Genomic DNA, 13,533 nt, shown 5'->3' with positions numbered 1-13,533 from the left:
GGGACACCCCTAAGGGCCTAGGTCGATACTAAACTTGATCATGGCCAAAAGGCCGAGAAGCAATAATACAGAAAGAAAAGAGGACAGTAGGGTAGATCGCAGTCTCGTTGCTTGCGGGGACTAAGCCTGTAACCCAATAGCAGCAAGAAGGTGAAGCCAAATTTAATTGACGATCCTACCAGGCCGAGCAGAGGGTACCCCACAAGGACCAAAAGGCTTGGATAGAGCAAAGAACTTCTCAACGACGCAGCTGAACAGCAGGGACACCCCTAAGGGCCTAGGTGGATAACAAACTTGATCATGGCCAAAAGGCCGAGAAGCAATAAATCAGAAAGGAAAGAGTACAGTAGAGTAGATCACAGTCTCGTTCCTTGTGGGGACTAAGCCTCTAACCCAATAGCAGCAAGTAGGTGAAGCCAAATTTAATTGACGATCCTACCAAGCCGAGCAGAGGGTACCGCACAAGCACCAAAAGGCTTGGATAGATCGAAGAACTTCTCAACGACGAAGCTGGATAGCAGGGACACCCCTAAGGGCCTAGGTAGATACCAAACTTGATCATGGCCAAAAGGCCGAGAAGCAATATTGCAGAAAGAAAAGAGGACAGTAGGGAAGATCGCAGTCTTGTTCCTTGTGGGGACTAAGCCTCTAACCCAATAGCAGCTAGTAGGTGAAGCCAAATTTTATTGACGATCCTACCAGGCCGAGCAAAGGGTACCCCAAAAAGACCAAAAGGCTTGGATAGATCGAAGAACTTCTTAACGACGCAGATGGACAGCAGAGACACCCCTAAGGGCCTAGGTCGATACTAAACTTGATCATGGCCAAAAGGCCGAGTAGCAATAATACAGAAAGGAAAGAGGACAGTAGGGTAGATCGCAGTCTCGTTCCTTGTGGGGACTAAGCCTCTAACCCAATAGCAGCAAGTAGGTGAAGCCAAATTTAATTGACGATCCTACCAGGCCGAGCAGAGGGTACCCCACAAGGACCAAAAGGCTTGGATAGATCGAAGAACTTCTCAACGACGCTGCTGGACAGCCGGGACACCCCTAAGGGCCTAGGTCGATACCAAACTTGATCATGGCCACAAGGCCTAGAAGCAATAATACAGAAAGGAAAGAGGGTAGATCGCAGTCTCGTTCCTTGTGGGGACTAAGCCTCTAACCCAATAGCAGCAAGAAGGTGAAGCCAAATTTAATTGACGATCCTACCAGGCCGAGCAGAGGGTACCCCACAAGGACCAAAAGGCTTGGATAGATCGAAGAACTTCTCAACGACGCTGCTGGACAGCCGGGACACCCCTAAGGGCCTAGGTCGATACCAAACTTGATCATGGCCACAAGGCCGAGAAGCAATAATACAGAAAGGAAAGAGGGTAGATCGCAGTCTCGTTCCTTGTGGGAACTAAGCCTCTGACCCAATAGCAGTAAGAAGGTGAAGCCAAATTTAATTGACGATCCTACCAGGCCGAGCAGAGGGTATCCCACAAGGACAAAAAGGCTTGGATAGAGCAAAGAACTTCTCAACGACGCAGCTGAACAGCAGGGACACCCCTAAGGGCCTAGGTCGATACTAAACTTGATCATGGCCAAAAGGCCGAGTAGCAATAATACAGAAAGGAAAGAGGACAGTAGGGTAGATCGCAGTCTCGTTCCTTGTGGGGACTAAGCCTCTAACCCAATAGCAGCAAGTAGGTGAAGCCAAATTTAATTGACGATCCTACCAGGCCGAGCAGAGGGTACCCCACAAGGACCAAAAGGCTTGGATAGATCGAAGAACTTCTCAACGACGCAGCTGAACAGCCGGGACACCCCTAAGGGCCTAGGTCGATACCAAACTTGATCATGGCCAAAAGGCCGAGAAGCAATAATACAGAAAGGAAAGAGGGTAGATCGCAGTCTCGTTCCTTGTGGGGACTAAGCCTCTGACCCAATAGCAGTAAGAAGATGAAGCCAAATTTAATTGACGATCCTACCAGGCCGAGCAGAGGGTATCCCACAAGGACCAAAAGGCTTGGATAGAGCAAAGAACTTCTCAACGACGCAGCTGAACAGCAGGGACACCCCTAAGAGCCTAGGTCGATACCAAACTTGATCATGGCCAAAAGGGCCGAGAAGCAATAATACAGAAAGGAAAGAGGGTAGATCGCAGTCTCGTTCCTTGTGGGGACTAAGCCTCTAACCCAATAGCAGCAAGAAGGTGAAGCCAAATTTAATTGACGATCCTACCAGGCCGAGCAGAGGGTACCACACAAGGACCAAAAGGCTTGGATAGATCGAAGAACTTCTCAACGACGCAGCTGGACAGCCGGGACACCCCTAAGGGCCTAGGTCGATACCAAACTTGATCATGGCCACAAGGCCGAGAAGCAATAATACAGAAAGGAAAGAGGATAGATCGCAGTCTCGTTCCTTGTGGGGACTAAGCCTCTGACCCAATAGCAGTAAGAAGGTGAAGCCAAATTTAATTGACGATCCTACCAGGCCGAGCAGAGGGTATCCCACAAGGACCAAAAGGCTTGGATAGAGCAAAGAACTTCTCAACGACGCAGCTGAACAGCAGGGACACCCCTAAGGGCCTAGGTCGATACTAAACTTGATCATGGCCAAAAGGCCGAGTAGCAATAATACAAAAAGGAAAGAGGACAGTAGGGTAGATCGCAGTCTCGTTCCTTGTGGGGACAAAGCCTCTAACCCAATAGCAGCAAGTAGGTGAAGCCAAATTTAATTGACGATCCTACCAGGCCGAGCAGAGGGTACCCCACAAGGACCAAAAGGCTTGGATAGATCGAAGAACTTCTCAACGACGCAGCTGAACAGCCGGGACACCCCTAAGGGCCTAGGTCGATACCAAACTTGATCATGGCCAAAAGGCCGAGAAGCAATAATACAGAAAGGAAAGAGGGTAGATCGCAGGCTCGTTCCTTGTGGGGACTAAGCCTCTGACCCAATAGCAGTAAGAAGGTGAAGCCAAATTTAATTGACGATCCTACCAGGCCGAGCAGAGGGTATCCCACAAGGACCAAAAGGCTTGGATAGAGCAAAGAACTTCTCAACGACGCAGCTGAACAGCAGGGACACCCCTAAGGGCCTAGGTCGATACTAAACTTGATCATGGCCAAAAGGCCGAGAAGCAATAATACAGAAAGAAAAGAGGACAGTAGGGTAGATCGCAGTCTCGTTGCTTGCGGGGACTAAGCCTCTAACCCAATAGCAGCAAGAAAGTGAAGCCAAATTTAATTGACGATCCTACCAGGCCGAGCAGAGGGTACCCCACAAGGACCAAAAGGCTTGGATAGAGCAAAGAACTTCTCAACGACGCAGCTGAACAGCAGGGACACCCCTAAGGGCCTAGGTGGATAACAAACTTGATCATGGCCAAAAGGCCGAGAAGCAATAAATCAGAAAGGAAAGAGTACAGTAGAGTAGATCACAGTCTCGTTCCTTGTGGGGACTAAGCCTCTAACCCAATAGCAGCAAGTAGGTGAAGCCAAATTTAATTGACGATCCTACCAAGCCGAGCAGAGGGTACCGCACAAGCACCAAAAGGCTTGGATAGATCGAAGAACTTCTCAACGACGAAGCTGGATAGCAGGGACACCCCTAAGGGCCTAGGTAGATACCAAACTTGATCATGGCCAAAAGGCCGAGAAGCAATATTGCAGAAAGAAAAGAGGACAGTAGGGAAGATCGCAGTCTCGTTCCTTGTGGGGACTAAGCCTCTAACCCAATAGCAGCTAGTAGGTGAAGCCAAATTTTATTGACGATCCTACCAGGCCGAGCAAAGGGTACCCCAAAAAGACCAAAAGGCTTGGATAGATCGAAGAACTTCTTAACGACGCAGATGGACAGCAGAGACACCCCTAAGGGCCTAGGTCGATACTAAACTTGATCATGGCCAAAAGGCCGAGTAGCAATAATACAGAAAGGAAAGAGGACAGTAGGGTAGATCGCAGTCTCGTTCCTTGTGGGGACTAAGCCTCTAACCCAATAGCAGCAAGTAGGTGAAGCCAAATTTAATTGACGATCCTACCAGGCCGAGCAGAGGGTACCCCACAAGGACCAAAAGGCTTGGATAGATCGAAGAACTTCTCAACGACGCTGCTGGACAGCCGGGACACCCCTAAGGGCCTAGGTCGATACCAAACTTGATCATGGCCACAAGGCCGAGAAGCAATAATACAGAAAGGAAAGAGGGTAGATCGCAGTCTCGTTCCTTGTGGGGACTAAGCCTCTAACCCAATAGCAGCAAGAAGGTGAAGCCAAATTTAATTGACGATCCTACCAGGCCAAGCAGAGGGTACCCCACAAGGACCAAAAGGCTTGGATAGATCGAAGAACTTCTCAACGACGCTGCTGGACAGCCGGGACACCCCTAAGGGCCTAGGTCGATACCAAACTTGATCATGGCCACAAGGCCGAGAAGCAATAATACAGAAAGGAAAGAGGGTAGATCGCAGTCTCGTTCCTTGTGGGAACTAAGCCTCTGACCCAATAGCAGTAAGAAGGTGAAGCCAAATTTAATTGACGATCCTACCAGGCCGAGCAGAGGGTATCCCACAAGGACAAAAAGGCTTTTATAGAGCAAAGAACTTCTCAACGACGCAGCTGAACAGCAGGGACACCCCTAAGGGCCTAGGTCGATACTAAACTTGATCATGGCCAAAAGGCCGAGTAGCAATAATACAGAAAGGAAAGAGGACAGTAGGGTAGATCGCAGTCTCGTTCCTTGTGGGGACTAAGCCTCTAACCCAATAGCAGCAAGTAGGTGAAGCCAAATTTAATTGACGATCCTACCAGGCCGAGCAGAGGGTACCCCACAAGGACCAAAAGGCTTGGATAGATCGAAGAACTTCTCAACGACGCAGCTGAACAGCCGGGACACCCCTAAGGGCCTAGGTCGATACCAAACTTGATCATGGCCAAAAGGCCGAGAAGCAATAATACAGAAAGGAAAGAGGGTAGATCGCAGTCTCGTTCCTTGTGGGGACTAAGCCTCTGACCCAATAGCAGTAAGAAGATGAAGCCAAATTTAATTGACGATCCTACCAGGCCGAGCAGAGGGTATCCCACAAGGACCAAAAGGCTTGGATAGAGCAAAGAACTTCTCAACGACGCAGCTGAACAGCAGGGACACCCCTAAGAGCCTAGGTCGATACCAAACTTGATCATGGCCAAAAGGGCCGAGAAGCAATAATACAGAAAGGAAAGAGGGTAGATCGCAGTCTCGTTCCTTGTGGGGACTAAGCCTCTAACCCAATAGCAGCAAGAAGGTGAAGCCAAATTTAATTGACGATCCTACCAGGCCGAGCAGAGGGTACCACACAAGGACCAAAAGGCTTGGATAGATCGAAGAACTTCTCAACGACGCAGCTGGACAGCCGGGACACCCCTAAGGGCCTAGGTCGATACCAAACTTGATCATGGCCACAAGGCCGAGAAGCAATAATACAGAAAGGAAAGAGGATAGATCGCAGTCTCGTTCCTTGTGGGGACTAAGCCTCTGACCCAATAGCAGTAAGAAGGTGAAGCCAAATTTAATTGACGATCCTACCAGGCCGAGCAGAGGGTATCCCACAAGGACCAAAAGGCTTGGATAGAGCAAAGAACTTCTCAACGACGCAGCTGAACAGCAGGGACACCCCTAAGGGCCTAGGTCGATACTAAACTTGATCATGGCCAAAAGGCCGAGTAGCAATAATACAAAAAGGAAAGAGGACAGTAGGGTAGATCGCAGTCTCGTTCCTTGTGGGGACAAAGCCTCTAACCCAATAGCAGCAAGTAGGTGAAGCCAAATTTAATTGACGATCCTACCAGGCCGAGCAGAGGGTACCCCACAAGGACCAAAAGGCTTGGATAGATCGAAGAACTTCTCAACGACGCAGCTGAACAGCCGGGACACCCCTAAGGGCCTAGGTCGATACCAAACTTGATCATGGCCAAAAGGCCGAGAAGCAATAATACAGAAAGGAAAGAGGGTAGATCGCAGGCTCGTTCCTTGTGGGGACTAAGCCTCTGACCCAATAGCAGTAAGAAGGTGAAGCCAAATTTAATTGACGATCCTACCAGGCCGAGCAGAGGGTATCCCACAAGGACCAAAAGGCTTGGATAGAGCAAAGAACTTCTCAACGACGCAGCTGAACAGCAGGGACACCCCTAAGGGCCTAGGTCGATACTAAACTTGATCATGGCCAAAAGGCCGAGAAGCAATAATACAGAAAGAAAAGAGGACAGTAGGGTAGATCGCAGTCTCGTTGCTTGCGGGGACTAAGCCTCTAACCCAATAGCAGCAAGAAAGTGAAGCCAAATTTAATTGACGATCCTACCAGGCCGAGCAGAGGGTACCCCACAAGGACCAAAAGGCTTGGATAGAGCAAAGAACTTCTCAACGACGCAGCTGAACAGCAGGGACACCCCTAAGGGCCTAGGTGGATAACAAACTTGATCATGGCCAAAAGGCCGAGAAGCAATAAATCAGAAAGGAAAGAGTACAGTAGAGTAGATCACAGTCTCGTTCCTTGTGGGGACTAAGCCTCTAACCCAATAGCAGCAAGTAGGTGAAGCCAAATTTAATTGACGATCCTACCAAGCCGAGCAGAGGGTACCGCACAAGCACCAAAAGGCTTGGATAGATCGAAGAACTTCTCAACGAAGTAGCTGGACAGCAGGGAAACCCCTCAGGCTAACGACGCAGCAAAATTTGATCAAAAGACCAAGAAGTGCTAATGCAGGAATGTAAAGTCTGGGCACAAGAGCTGACAATCATTCAGAAATGATCTTCAGTCCTGTATTGCTTTAAAGAGTAACTCCACTTTTGTTGAGAGGACAACACTCCCCTCTGGGTGATTAATGTATATTTTTATGGTTGTGAAAGGTTTGGAGATTCTTACCTTTTGTTATTGTGCAGATAGATCCACGTGTGTTCTTGAACCAAATACACGGGAACGACTTTTGCAGTGATCGATCGGCGGCTGATCCTGCGGGGTACCTGTGGAGAAAGTGGTAGGGTCTGCAAACCTGTAGAGATGATGGTTGTTGGAGGGGACGCCCATCATCTGACTGATGTCAGTGCCAACTTGTGGGAATATCAGCCTACCAGTTACACAGCAGGAAATGACACCTCCTGGAGGGCCCCTGTAGATTAGGAAGGGAAGTTGCTTGTTAATAACAATGAAAGATAATGTGATTTGTGTAGGAATTGTAGGTGTCATTTGTATTTCCCCGTAAAAGTGGAGTTACTCTTTAAATGAAGCGCTAGGATTTATTAACCACCTCCCGTCCGGTTGTATATAAATGACCGGACGGTGAAAGTGCAGGGTCAGGTGGCCGTTTATAAATGGCCTTCCCGCCCCCTGCTTGTGCGCGCTCCCTTGGAGCGCACAGCAGTGCAATCCAGTGCCCGTTGTGTCCTCTGTACACAGTGGAACACTGATCGTCGTACGGGACCTCTGAAAGCTGAAAATTGGCCTGGACAGGAAGGGGGTAAAAGTGTCCGGACTTGAAGTGGTTAAACATTACATTCAGAGAAATGTTGCCGACATAAAAAAGAAGGAATAAACGTGTAACATTAAAAATTCTGACAACATACAAAGCCACTTTAAAATGTTTTGTACAGATTACTGTCTGTATCTTTTTTCTATAAATATAGACATATAACTATTTTTTTCTGCTCTGCCTAAGTGAAATCTTAGAGTCTTTTAGTTGAATCCCATGGTCAAAAATGAAACTGCCCAGAGACAATGGATTCTTTCTCCAATTTTGACATTTTTAACCATAAGATGACAAGCCTGCCCACCACGACAAGGTAGACTCTTTTAGGGCAGGACCTACACTAAACTACACTACGCTAAACTACTCCATGCTAGTCATCGTATTTTTTGTGTTAGATGCCTGTTTGTGATAAGCCTCATCCTAGAACCTTCCTTCTTCCTTTCCAGACTTGTTTACAGAGATCTACATAAGAACAACCCTTTTCATTCAAAAAACAGAGAACAGATTTAAAAGGGTTGTTGCTGTTATCTTATGGCGGGTGATGCAGTGGTCAGCAATGATCATCTGTAATGTCCCGACACATTTCCCCTTCTTTAATCAATGCAGAGCTCTCTTCCACATAGATGCCTTCAGTCTGAAAGGTCTAAAGTGTTTCAATTGTAGTGAAGTTTATTCACAGATACCAAACTTGATCATGGCCAAAAGGCCGAGAAGCAATAATGCAGATAGGAAAGAGGGCAGTATGGTAGATCGCAGTCTCCTTCCTTGTGGGGACTAAGCTTCTACCCCAATAGCAGCAAGTAGGAGAAGCCCAAATTTAATTGAGGATCCTACCAGGCTGAGCAGAGGGTTCCCCAAAAGGACCGATAGGCTTGGATAGATCGAAGAACTTCTCAACGACGCAGCTGGACACCAGGGACACCCCTAAGGGCCTAGGTCGATACCAAACTTGATCATTGCCAAAAGGCCGAGAAGCAATAATACAGAAAGGAAAGAGGGTAGATCGCAGTCTCGTTCCTTGTGGGGACTAAGCCTCTAACCCAATAGCAGCAAGTAGGTGAAGCCAAATTTAATTGACGATCCTACCAGGCCGAGCAGAGGGTACCCCACAAGGACCAAAAGGCTTGGATACATCGAAGAACTTCTCAACGACGCAGCTGAACAGCCGGGACACCCCTAAGGGCCTAGGTCGATACCAAACTTGATCATGGCCAAAAGGCCGAGAAGCAATAATACAGAAAGGAAAGAGGGTAGATCGCAGTCTCGTTCCTTGTGGGGACTAAGCCTCTGACCCAATAGCAGTAAGAAGGTGAAGCCAAATTTAATTGACGATCCTACCAGGCCGAGCAGAGGGTATCCCACAAGGACCAAAAGGCTTGGATAGAGCAAAGAACTTCTCAACGACGCAGCTGAACAGCAGGGACACCCCTAAGGGCCTAGGTCGATACTAAACTTGATCATGGCCAAAAGGCCGAGTAGCAATAATACAGAAAGGAAAGAGGACAGTAGGGTAGATCGCAGTCTCGTTCCTTGTGGGGACTAAGCCTCTAACCCAATAGCAGCAAGTAGGTGAAGCCAAATTTAATTGACGATCCTACCAGGCCGAGCAGAGGGTACCCCACAAGGACCAAAAGGCTTGGATAGATCGAAGAACTTCTCAACGACGCAGCTGAACAGCCGGGACACCCCTAAGGGCCTAGGTCGATACCAAACTTGATCATGGCCAAAAGGCCGAGAAGCAATAATACAGAAAGGAAAGAGGGTAGATCGCAGTCTCGTTCCTTGTGGGGACTAAGCCTCTGACCCAATAGCAGTAAGAAGGTGAAGCCAAATTTAATTGACGATCCTACCAGGCCGAGCAGAGGGTATCCCACAAGGACCAAAAGGCTTGGATAGAGCAAAGAACTTCTCAACGACGCAGCAGAACAGCAGGGACACCCCTAAGAGCCTAGGTCGATACCAAACTTGATCATGGCCAAAAGGGCCGAGAAGCAATAATACAGAAAGGAAAGAGGGTAGATCGCAGTCTCGTTCCTTGTGGGGACTAAGCCTCTAACCCAATAGCAGCAAGAAGGTGAAGCCAAATTTAATTGACGATCCTACCAGGCCGAGCAGAGGGTACCCCACAAGGACCAAAAGGCTTGGATAGATCGAAGAACTTCTCAACGACGCAGCTGGACAGCCGGGACACCCCTAAGGGCCTAGGTCGATACCAAACTTGATCATGGCCACAAGGCCGAGAAGCAATAATACAGAAAGGAAAGAGGGTAGATCGCAGTCTCGTTCCTTGTGGGGACTAAGCCTCTGACCCAATAGCAGTAAGAAGGTGAAGCCAAATTTAATTGACGATCCTACCAGGCCGAGCAGAGGGTATCCCACAAGGACCAAAAGGCTTGGATAGAGCAAAGAACTTCTCAACGACGCAGCTGAACAGCAGGGACACCCCTAAGGGCCTAGGTCGATACTAAACTTGATCATGGCCAAAAGGCCGAGTAGCAATAATACAAAAAGGAAAGAGGACAGTAGGGTAGATCGCAGTCTCGTTCCTTGTGGGGACTAAGCCTCTAACCCAATAGCAGCAAGTAGGTGAAGCCAAATTTAATTGACGATCCTACCAGGCCGAGCAGAGGGTACCCCACAAGGACCAAAAGGCTTGGATAGATCTAAGAACTTCTCAACGACGCAGCTGAACAGCCGGGACACCCCTAAGGGCATAGGTCGATACCAAACTTGATCATGGCCAAAAGGCCGAGAAGCAATAATACAGAAAGGAAAGAGGGTAGATCGCAGTCTCATTCCTTGTGGGGACTAAGCCTCTGACCCAATAGCAGTAAGAAGGTGAAGCCAAATTTAATTGACGATCCTACCAGGCCGAGCAGAGGGTATCCCACAAGGACCAAAAGGCTTGGCTAGAGCAAAGAACTTCTCAACGACGCAGCTGAACAGCAGGGACACCCCTAAGGGCCTAGGTCGATACTAAACTTGATCATGGCCAAAAGGCCGAGAAGCAATAATACAGAAAGAAAAGAGGACAGTAGGGTAGATCGCAGTCTTGTTGCTTGCGGGGACTAAGCCTCTAACCCAATAGCAGCAAGAAGGTGAAGCCAAATTTAATTGACGATCCTACCAGGCCGAGCAGAGGGTACCCCACAAGGACCAAAAGGCTTGGATAGAGCAAAGAACTTCTCAACGACGCAGCTGAACAGCAGGGACACCCCTAAGGGCCTAGGTGGATAACAAACTTGATCATGGCCAAAAGGCCGAGAAGCAATAAATCAGAAAGGAAAGAGTACAGTAGAGTAGATCACAGTCTCGTTCCTTGTGGGGACTAAGCCTCTAACCCAATAGCAGCAAGTAGGTGAAGCCAAATTTAATTGACGATCCTACCAGGCCGAGCAGAGGGTACCCCACAAGGACCAAAAGGCTTGGATAGATCGAAGAACTTCTCAACGACGCAGCTGAACAGCCGGGACACCCCTAAGGGCCTAGGTCGATACCAAACTTGATCATGGCCAAAAGGCCGAGAAGCAATAATACAGAAAGGAAAGAGGGTAGATCGCAGTCTCGTTCCTTGTGGGGACTAAGCCTCTGACCCAATAGCAGTAAGAAGATGAAGCCAAATTTAATTGACGATCCTACCAGGCCGAGCAGAGGGTATCCCACAAGGACCAAAAGGCTTGGATAGCGCAAAGAACTTCTCAACGACGCAGCTGAACAGCAGGGACACCCCTAAGAGCCTAGGTCGATACCAAACTTGATCATGGCCAAAAGGGCCGAGAAGCAATAATACAGAAAGGAAAGAGGGTAGATCGCAGTCTCGTTCCTTGTGGGGACTAAGCCTCTAACCCAATAGCAGCAAGAAGGTGAAGCCAAATTTAATTGACGATCCTACCAGGCCGAGCAGAGGGTACCACACAAGGACCAAAAGGCTTGGATAGATCGAAGAACTTCTCAACGACGCAGCTGGACAGCCGGGACACCCCTAAGGGCCTAGGTCGATACCAAACTTGATCATGGCCACAAGGCCGAGAAGCAATAATACAGAAAGGAAAGAGGGTAGATCGCAGTCTCGTTCCTTGTGGGGACTAAGCCTCTGACCCAATAGCAGTAAGAAGGTGAAGCCAAATTTAATTGACGATCCTACCAGGCCGAGCAGAGGGTATCCCACAAGGACCAAAAGGCTTGGATAGAGCAAAGAACTTCTCAACGACGCAGCTGAACAGCAGGGACACCCCTAAGGGCCTAGGTCGATACTAAACTTGATCATGGCCAAAAGGCCGAGTAGCAATAATACAAAAAGGAAAGAGGACAGTAGGGTAGATCGCAGTCTCGTTCCTTGTGGGGACTAAGCCTCTAACCCAATAGCAGCAAGTAGGTGAAGCCAAATTTAATTGACGATCCTACCAGGCCGAGCAGAGGGTACCCCACAAGGACCAAAAGGCTTGGATAGATCGAAGAACTTCTCAACGACGCAGCTGAACAGCCGGGACACCCCTAAGGGCCTAGGTCGATACCAAACTTGATCATGGCCAAAAGGCCGAGAAGCAATAATACAGAAAGGAAAGAGGGTAGATCGCAGGCTCGTTCCTTGTGGGGACTAAGCCTCTGACCCAATAGCAGTAAGAAGGTGAAGCCAAATTTAATTGACGATCCTACCAGGCCGAGCAGAGGGTATCCCACAAGGACCAAAAGGCTTGGATAGAGCAAAGAACTTCTCAACGACGCAGCTGAACAGCAGGGACACCCCTAAGGGCCTAGGTCGATACTAAACTTGATCATGGCCAAAAGGCCGAGAAGCAATAATACAGAAAGAAAAGAGGACAGTAGGGTAGATCGCAGTCTCGTTGCTTGCGGGGACTAAGCCTGTAACCCAATAGCAGCAAGAAGGTGAAGCCAAATTTAATTGACGATCCTACCAGGCCGAGCAGAGGGTACCCCACAAGGACCAAAAGGCTTGGATAGAGCAAAGAACTTCTCAACGACGCAGCTGAACAGCAGGGACACCCCTAAGGGCCTAGGTGGATAACAAACTTGATCATGGCCAAAAGGCCGAGAAGCAATAAATCAGAAAGGAAAGAGTACAGTAGAGTAGATCACAGTCTCGTTCCTTGTGGGGACTAAGCCTCTAACCCAATAGCAGCAAGTAGGTGAAGCCAAATTTAATTGACGATCCTACCAAGCCGAGCAGAGGGTACCGCACAAGCACCAAAAGGCTTGGATAGATCGAAGAACTTCTCAACGACGAAGCTGGATAGCAGGGACACCCCTAAGGGCCTAGGTAGATACCAAACTTGATCATGGCCAAAAGGCCGAGAAGCAATATTGCAGAAAGAAAAGAGGACAGTAGGGAAGATCGCAGTCTCGTTCCTTGTGGGGACTAAGCCTCTAACCCAATAGCAGCTAGTAGGTGAAGCCAAATTTTATTGACGATCCTACCAGGCCGAGCAAAGGGTACCCCAAAAAGACCAAAAGGCTTGGACAGATCGAAGAACTTCTTAACGACGCAGATGGACAGCAGAGACACCCCTAAGGGCCTAGGTCGATACTAAACTTGATCATGGCCAAAAGGTCGAGTAGCAATAATACAGAAAGGAAAGAGGACAGTAGGGTAGATCGCAGTCTCGTTCCTTGTGGGGACTAAGCCTCTAACCCAATAGCAGCAAGTAGGTGAAGCCAAATTTAATTGACGATCCTACCAGGCCGAGCAGAGGGTACCCCACAAAGACCAAAAGGCTTGGATAGAGCAAAGAACTTCTCAACAACGCAGCTGAACAGCAGGGACACCCCTATGGGCCTAGGTGGATAACAAACTTGATCATGGCCAAAAGGCCGAGAAGCAATAAATCAGAAAGGAAAGAGTACAGTAGAGTAGATCACAGTCTCGTTCCTTGTGGGGACTAAGCCTCTAACCCAATAGCAGCAAGTAGGTGAAGCCAAATTTAATTGACGATCCTACCAGGCCGAGCAGAGGGTACCCCACAAGGACCAAAAGGCTTGGATAGATCGAAGAACTTCTCAACGACGCAGCTGAACAGCCGGGACA

The sequence above is a fragment of the Staurois parvus genome, unplaced genomic scaffold (assembly GCF_062004578.1).
Source record: "Staurois parvus isolate SC_StPar_1 unplaced genomic scaffold, SC_StPar_1.0 ptg000118l, whole genome shotgun sequence".
Classification (NCBI taxonomy): Eukaryota; Metazoa; Chordata; class Amphibia; order Anura; family Ranidae; genus Staurois; species Staurois parvus.
This window is presented reverse-complemented; position numbering follows the sequence as displayed.